Source organism: Mus musculus, chromosome 12, assembly GCF_000001635.26.
Source record: "Mus musculus strain C57BL/6J chromosome 12, GRCm38.p6 C57BL/6J".
In the NCBI taxonomy this organism is placed as follows: domain Eukaryota; kingdom Metazoa; phylum Chordata; class Mammalia; order Rodentia; family Muridae; genus Mus; species Mus musculus.
Window position 1 is genome coordinate 9,863,342 of NC_000078.6, and position 8,700 is coordinate 9,872,041.

At 40.2% G+C, this 8,700-nt stretch overlaps 1 non-coding gene across 1 annotated transcript; it reads right to left on the bottom strand.

Moving 5' to 3' along the window:
• Nucleotides 1-2,005: 2,005 nt before the first annotated feature.
• Nucleotides 2,006-2,109, bottom strand: Gm22845. The gene has a single exon (XR_003950306.1). It is a non-coding gene; the product is annotated as a U6 spliceosomal RNA (small nuclear RNA).
• Nucleotides 2,110-8,700: the final 6,591 nt, after the last annotated feature.

The following is an 8,700-nucleotide window of genomic DNA, read 5'->3' on the forward strand; positions in this document are numbered from 1 at the left end:
TCTGTAGATGATGAGAAAAGGCTCTACACTTGCTAGGAGTCAACAAAACACAAAAGCTTACTGAGTATAAAATCCATAGTGCCTTCATGAAAAACACAAACCAAATAGATCCAGAACCACCTTCTCAAGTCCTTGCAAACAGAAACACTGTAGTTCATCTAGCATGTTCCTTAATCTCTATAGAACAAATTAACTTGTTTTCACAGGTTGCTTAAACCAGGATCTACAACATCCATTACTTGCATCCCCTGGGTACTTAGTATTTTGGTGATAATTTGAAAGTATTCACCTACTCTCCTTAGGTAGATAGAAATTTCTTTGATATGTGGTATTTGAATCACCTTTTTGCCCCTGGGAAATTTACAAAAATAATATCTTGTAAAAACTACACATTTGTAAGAACTGTGAGGTAGAAACACACTCCCTCTAAAGGGACATGTGCTAACTGACTGGGCTCTTTCTTCTTATTATACACCGAAACATGAAACGCCCAAAGATTTCCATTATCCTCTGACTGTTAGAGGTGGTAAATCCTATGTGTCCTTGGAATTCTCTTTAGCTCCTGCAGTGTAATGCTCAATCCCCATTGTGTCACTCACTCATCCACCCTTTAATGACATGTATAGAAGATCATGTTTTACTTGAGTCTGAGACAGACAGATAGATGATAGATAGATAGATAGATAGATAGATAGATAGATAGATAGATAGATGACAGAGTACTACCATGGGATGAATTATGGATCAAGAACACTGAAATGCACAGGATAATCCCAAGACAGCATAGTTAGCATTGCGATAGAGGTAGTTATACTGTGGTGAGAAAAGAACAATCAATATTTTGGATGAGGCAAAAAATGGATACATACCATTGTTGATGGCCAACTCCAGTTAGAAAATACCATTCTGAGTGAGGTAACCCAGTCACAAAAGAACATGCATGGTATGCACTCAGTGATAAGTGGATATTAGCCCAGAAATTCTGAATACCTAAGATCCAATTCACAGACCACATGAAGCTCAAGAAGAAGGAAGACCAAATGTGGATACTTCAGTCTTTCTTAGAAGGGGGATCGAAATACACATGGGAGTAGATACAGAGACAAATTTTGAAGCAGAAACTGAAGGAAAGGTCATCCAGTGACTGTCCCAACCCATATACAGTTATCAAACCCAGGGACTATTGTGGATGCCAACAAGAGCTTGCTGACAGGAACCTGATATAGCTGTCTCCTGAGAGGCTCTGTCAGTGCCTGATAAATACAGAAATGGAGGCTCACAGCCCTTCATTGGACTGAGCACAGGGTCCCCAATGGAGGGGCTAGAGGTAGGCCCCAAGGATCTGAAGGGTTTGCAGCCCCACAGGAGGAAGAACAATATGAACCAACCAGTACCACCAGAGCTCCCAGGGACCAAACCACCAGCTGAAGAGTACACAAGGAGAGACTCAAGGCTTCAGCCACATATGGAGTAGAGGATGGCCTTGTGTGACATCGATGAGAGGAGAGGATCTTGGTCTTGTGAAGGCTCAATGCTCCAGTGTAGGGGAATGCCAGGACAGAGAAGCAGGAGTGGATCTTGGTCTTGTGAACGCTCAATGCTCCAGTGTAGGGCAATGCCAGGACAGAGAAGCAGAAGTGGGTGAGCAGGGGATGGGGGAGGATGTGATGGGGGGATTTCGAGGGGAAATGAGGAAAGGGGTTAATATTTGAAATGTAAATAAATAAAGAATCTAATAAAAATGAAAAAAAAAACCAAAACAAAATTTTCAAAGATGTTGAAAAGAGACAGATTGTTGATATAAAACCATATTAAGTACATAGAATTGGACAAGAATGGAGAATGTTTGGGCAACAGAGCCTCTAAGGGTTTTGAAGGATCTCACTCAGTGACTTTGCCAGTAACACTCAAAAATGGACTACATAATTCATTACCATAGTCAAGAATTCAGCCTACGCATTATATTTGAAAAGGAAAATTTTGTTAATATTTGACTAAAATTTTTTATGATATGGAACACTTCATAAATTTGTGTATTTTTGCATAGGAGATATGGTAATCTTCTCTATATTGTTTCACCTTTAGTATATGTGCTGCCACAATGAGCACATATCCTAAATATTAAATTTAATTTAAATGTAAAGAGAAGTTTTCTGAGTCACAGCCATTTGTCTCTGTTTAGGTTCTGATGGAAGAGATAAGACGGTAATTACACTGCTATGTTCTGGGTACAGGCAGGGCTATCTCATGGCTATGTTGGAGATTTGAGCTGTGACTGAGTTTTCCTCAGGCATAACATTTTTAAAAGTAAGATTAAAACAATGTCAGATGATGTTCCATCTTCCATGATGAACTCCTCAGTAAGGACTTTTAAGCTTTAGCTTCATTGTTTTGGATAAACTCTCCTCTGTGTGATCTATGCCCAGCTCACACGGCCAGGAAAGAATGTGTTTCTTCCAGCCCAGTTACATAGACACTAATCCCAAAGCCATAGGTTTGAAAAGATACTATCTATATGTATATTTTTTCAGGGTGGGGAAATCACATTGCCAAAGAAATGCCAAAGAACCTTTGGATTTTGTCAAGTGTTAGGTTAAAGCTTTGTTTTGTCATGATTTTGCTGTCCTTAAACTGGAGAAAATAATGAAGTCTTTGCAGATATTAATAATGGAATTTATTCTTGAGGCTGAGCTTAAGAAGGTAAATTGTTCCTGTCTAAAAGAACTGCAGTGACAAAAATGGAGAAGAGCCTGAGGGAATGGAGGTCTAGTGACAGGCACAAATTGGGATCCAGCTCAAGGGGAGGCTCCAAGGCCTGATACTATTACTGATGCTTATAGACAGAAGCCTAGTATGGCTGCTCTCGGAGAGGCCCAACAATCAGCTGAAAGAATCAGATGCAGATACTTACACCCAACCAATGGAGAGAAGCTGGGGAATCCTGTGGTTAAATTTAGGGAAAGACTGGAAGAAACTTAGGACGAAGGCAACCCTATAGGAAGACAAGCTGTCACAACTAACCTGAGATCTCTCAGACACTGAGCCACCAACCAGGCAGCATACACCAGCTGATATGAAGCCCCCAACATATATAGAGCAGAGGACTGCCTGGTCTAGTCTTAGTGAGAGAAGATGCACCTAACCCTTGAGAGACTTGAGGCCCCAAGGAGTTGTAGGGTCTGGTCGGGTGAGGGTAGGAGGAGCAGGGACATCCTCTGGGAGACAGGGGAATAGGTATGGGATGAGAATAGTCAAAGGATGGATTGGGAGGTAGACAATGACTGGACTGTAAAAAAAAAGGTAAATCTTTAGTGGAAGTTAATCATTTCTGAAGATTTAGGTTGCATTGTTCCATATTTTCAATTTCTGCAAGAGCAATTGGGTCAATATGATTACTTGCAATGCAAACAATAGATTTGAGAATTTAGAACCAACAAACAAATATATCAAAAACATGACACAGCAAAATAATACAAATAAATTGGTTGCATATACTAATTAAATTTTCCTTAATATTTTTGAGTTACATTCTCCTTTTCTTCTTTTTCATTAGAAAACATTTTTTAATCCTACCATCAATGGAGGAGTGTTTCTCTTTCTCCACATCCTTGTCAACATGTGCTGTCACCCGAGTTTTTGATTCTAGCCATTCTGATTGGTTTAAGGTGGAATCTCAGGGTCGTTTTGATTTTCATTTCTCTGATGACTAAGGACTTTGAACATTTTTCAACTGCTTTTTGGCTATGAGATTCATTTGTTGTGAATTGTCTCTTTAGCTCTATACCCCCGTTTTGATTGGGTTGTTTGTTTTTTGTGGAGGCTAGCTTCTTGAGGTATTTTTTTTGTATATATATATATATATATATATATTATATATATATATATATATATATATATATATTGGGTTTTAGCCCTCCCTCTACCAGATGTGGGGTTAGTGAATTTTTTTTCCAATCTATATGTTGCTGATTTGTCCTTTTGACTATGTCCTTTGCCTTACATATTTTCAGTTTCATGAGGTTTCATTTATCAATTTGAGATATTAGAGCCTGAGCCATTGGAGTCCTGTTTTGAAGACACCCCTAAACCCCTACCTGTGTGCCAATGAGTTCGAGGTTCTTTCCCACCTTTTCTTCTAGTAGATTCATTGCATCTGGTTTTATGTTGAGGTCCTTGGTCTACTTGGACTTGAGGTTTGTTCAAGGTGACAAATATGAATCTATTTTCATTTTTTTCTGCAACCACTCTGGAAATCAATCTGGAGGTTCCTCAGAAAATTGGAAATATATCTACCTGAAGACCCAGCTATACCACTCTTGGGCATATATCCAAAGTTGTCCCACTATACCAGAAAGGCATGTGTTCCACTATATTCATAGCAGCCTCATCTGTTGTAGCCAGAAGCTGGAAAAAACCTAGATGTCCCTCGACCGAATAATGGATACAGAAAATATGGTTCATTTACACAAGGGAATACTATTCAGGTATTAAGAATGAATATATCACGAATTTTGCAGGCGAATGAATGGAACTGAAAAATATCATCCTTAGTGAGGTAACTCAGACCTAAAAGGACAAGCATGGTATGTACTCACTAATAAGTAAATATTGGCCAAAAAGGACAGAATACTTAGGATACAACCTATAAACCATAAGTAGAACAAGCTGAAATGCCCAAGTGAGGAGGTTTCAACCCCACTTAGAACATGGAAGGAAATAATCATGGGAGGCAGAGGGAAAGGACAGGGAAAAGGGGAGCAGTATCATATATGAGGGGAGGGGACAGGAGAAAAGCCCAGAGGGCCAAGAGAATAAATGGAAATAAGTAGCCTTGGGGAGTGGGAGGTGGATGTACCAGAGTACCTCTAAGAGTACCAGAGACCCAAGAGGTGAAACACTCAGGACTCATTGGGGGTAACTTTTGCCAAAATGCCCAACATTAGAGAAATGGTAGACTCTAAAAGTACACCTCAGTAGATAGACAGGGCCTCAAGTGGAGGGACAGGGTTCCTAACCCACAATCAAAATTCCTGATCCAGAATTGTTACTGTTTCAAAGAACTTCAGGGACAAAAAAAAAAAAAAAATGGAGAAGAAAGTGAACGACAGGCTCAACATGGGATCCATCTCTTGAGGGCACACCAAGGTCTGGCACTACTATGTTATGATTGCTTACAGATAGGAGCCTGGCATGATTGTCTTCTGATAGGCCATACCAGCAGACAGAAGCAGATACCTACATCAAACAATTGGAATAACCCCCGAGGAGCCCCTGTGGTTGAATAAGGGAAAGGCTGGAAGAAGCTGAAGAAGAGGGCAACCACACAGGTAAAACATCAGTCTCAACTAACCCGGACCCTTGAGATCTCTCAAACACTGAGCCACCAACCAGGCAGCATACAGGAGCTGGTTTGAGGCCAGCAACACATTTACAGCAGAGAACTGCTTATTCTGGCCTCAGTGGAAGATGATGTGCCTAACTCTTAAGATTTGAGGCCCCAGCAAGTAGGGAAGACTGGAGGGGGTCCGGCGGGGATATCCTCTTAGAGACCAGTGCAGGGTGGGAGTGGGGTGAAATGGGATGAGGAACTGTGGGAGAGAAGTCAGGGAAAAGGGCAACAACTGTATTGTAAAAAATAATAAATGTAACAAAAATAATAGTATTAAGTGAATTATAGTAATATATTACTTTGAAAATACTCAAAATATTAGTCATAGAAGTAGTAATGACTGTATAACATGAAACATTGATACTTGAATTTCATGGAGGCTTCTTGAAGCCTGAATTTTTCATTTCAGAAGGCAATTAAAGACTTGATTTCATTTTTTATTAGATATATTTTTCATTTACATTTCAAATGTCATCCCCAAAGCCCCCTATATACTTTCCCTGCCCTGCTTCCCAATCCACGCACTCCCACTTCCTGGCCCTGGCATTCCCCTGTACTGGGGCATATAATCTTTGCAAGACCAAGGACCTCTCCTTCCATTGATGGCCAAGTAGGCCATCCTCTGCTACATATGCAACTAGAGACACAGCTCTGTGTGTGTGTGTGTGTGTGTGTGGGTACTGGTAAGTTCATATCATTGTTCCTCCTATAGGGTTGCAGACCCCTTTAGCTCCTTGGGTACTTTCTCTAGCTCCTTCATTAGGGGCCCTGTGTTCCATCCAATAGATGACTGTGAGCATCCACTTCTGTATTTGCCAGGCATTGACATAGCCTCACAAGAGATAGCTATGTCAGGGTCGTGTCAGCAAAATCTTTCTGGCATATGCAATAGTGTCTGGGTTTGGTGGTTGTATATGGGATGGATCCCTGGGTGGGGCAGTCTTTGGATGGTCTTTCCTTCTGTCTTAGCTCCGAACTTTGTCTCTGTAACTCCTTCCATCCACACTTTGGTCTTCCTTCTTCTTGAGTTTCATGATACATTTACACAATGGAGTACTACTCAGCAATTAAAAACAATGAACTCATGAAATTCTTAGGCAAATGGATGTATCTGGAGGATATCACCCTGAGTGAGGTAACCCAATCACAAAAGAACACACATGGTATGCACTCACTGATAAGTGGATATTAGCCCAGAAACTTAGAATATCAAAGATACAATTTGAAGCCTTAATTTTTATGTTTGGAATATTTTATATGTATGAAGATGAGGCAAACATTGGCACTCTCTTTGCAAAAACTGTACATGCACATTTTAAAGGAATATTAGAAGTATACACACTTATGCCTAATGTCACTTGAATTATGTTTATTTCCTTTGATTATTTTTGTTTTGTAATATTTCTCCCATAAGTAAATCTGATTAAAATTATACAAAATCTTCTAAGGAAGAAAGAAAGAAAGAGAAAGGAAGAAAAAGAAAAAAGAAAGAAAGAGAAAGAGAGAAAGAGAGAAAGAGAGAAAGAGAGAAGGAGAGAAGGAGAGAAAGGAAGGAAGAACTTTTTCAGGAAGAAAACAGAAAATAGAATCTTTATTCTGAGCTTTTAAAGAACTCCCGAGTCAGAAATGTATTCGTGTGTCTCTGGTTTGCGAAGATTGGCTCATCAGTCAATCAGTAGACCTAATACTGAGTTTCATTCAGCGCCTGAGTTTGACAGATTCCTACTCTGCCACAAGTTAATGCTCGTTAGCCAACTTCTTTGCTGCAATAGTCATTTACTCTCATTCTATTTAAAGGATCCCTCACTCATACTGTGTTAAATGATTTTACACTACACAAAAGTGCTGAAGCAGTCACATTTTGGCTGATGGCAAACCACACAGGATTGGGGTTTTACTCTTAAAGATTAGTTTGTGCCTGTCCTGGGTCTCTGTTGCTCCATTTCAGCATTCTTTGCCAACTCAACATTCTCCAAGAAAGTGAAAATCCTACCACGGGAAGCGAGGTGTAGAGTCAAGTGAGGCCTTGACTGATGACATCACCTTTGGGGTAGGACTGCAAATTGTGTGAGCTTCTGCATATAGATACTGGCCTCTAAGGTGCTGGGGTTTATAGCTATATATTTTGAGCCTGACAATTCATCATATGAAGAATGGAGAATAACCCTTCTGTGTCCTGAACAAGTATTCTCTTACCCTAAGGGACTGTGTTGGCCTAGAATTCCAATGAGTAGCAGATTTTACACCTGACACTGCTACTGATTTGGGCCAAGTACTTGTGATTATGGGTTATGATAGCTCCCGGCTACATAATTTTGATAAGTCAGCTGATGAGTGCATTGCTTCCAAAGAAGGTGCTACCTTCCTTAGTGGCTTCAGGATTTCAAAGGTCATTAAGCAGGTACACATCTGAAATTCTATCAGTCTAAGATATTCTGCACTGCTTGTTTCCAAGTTCACGAGAACAGACCATCAGTAAAATCCTTTTAGCTCAATGGTTATTTAGCTAGAGTGATGTCCTCCAGCATACAGTCTAGTGCAGTCTGAGGAGGTTTTCAGTTGTTACAGCCATAAAATGTAAGTAGTAGAAAGTGGGTCAGGACCGCATAGGTGACATACTGTCAAACATCCAGCAATGGATAGGAGGTTGCCCCCCACAACAAGGAATTACATTCCCTATCCTGTCCATAGTCATGAAGTGGTTTTCATGTCGATGAGGAATTTAGGAAGCTTATTTGAGGGGATATAGGGAAGCATCCCTCTCATGGGACCTTATCAAGCCAGAAACACAAGAGAGGTGCCCAAGGGAAGAGTTACCTTTTCTCAATTTCATCAGGGGCTGCTCCAAACCAGTTTTGGAAAAAGCATAGTTTTCAGGAATTTATCATTGTTTTGTTGTTATTGTTAAACAATAAAAGAAGCATCATGCTGTCTGGCTCCACTCAGACTATAGGGTCCACGTGACAAGAGGTTTCATTAGACAGAATGTAGAATATGAGACACACGTGAGCAGCCTGTAGTAACTCCTGTGGAGTTCTGGAAAACTCCATGGAGAAGTCTGGACATAATAAAATGTGTCTCTGAACTAGCTAGGTTTTCTTTGTTTGTAGCAAATACAAACTCTCAGCATTATTTCCATAGCTGCACATGAATTGGTTCTCTTCCCTGGTTTGTAGATAACAGGTGCAAAAGTCTCAGATACCCACAGACTGTCTTAAGAGGAACAGTGTGTTAGGGAAGAAGGACAACTATTTGCCCCAAGAAAATTCTTTCAGAGCGGTGCAATTCAGTTACTTTTTTTTTCAATACAT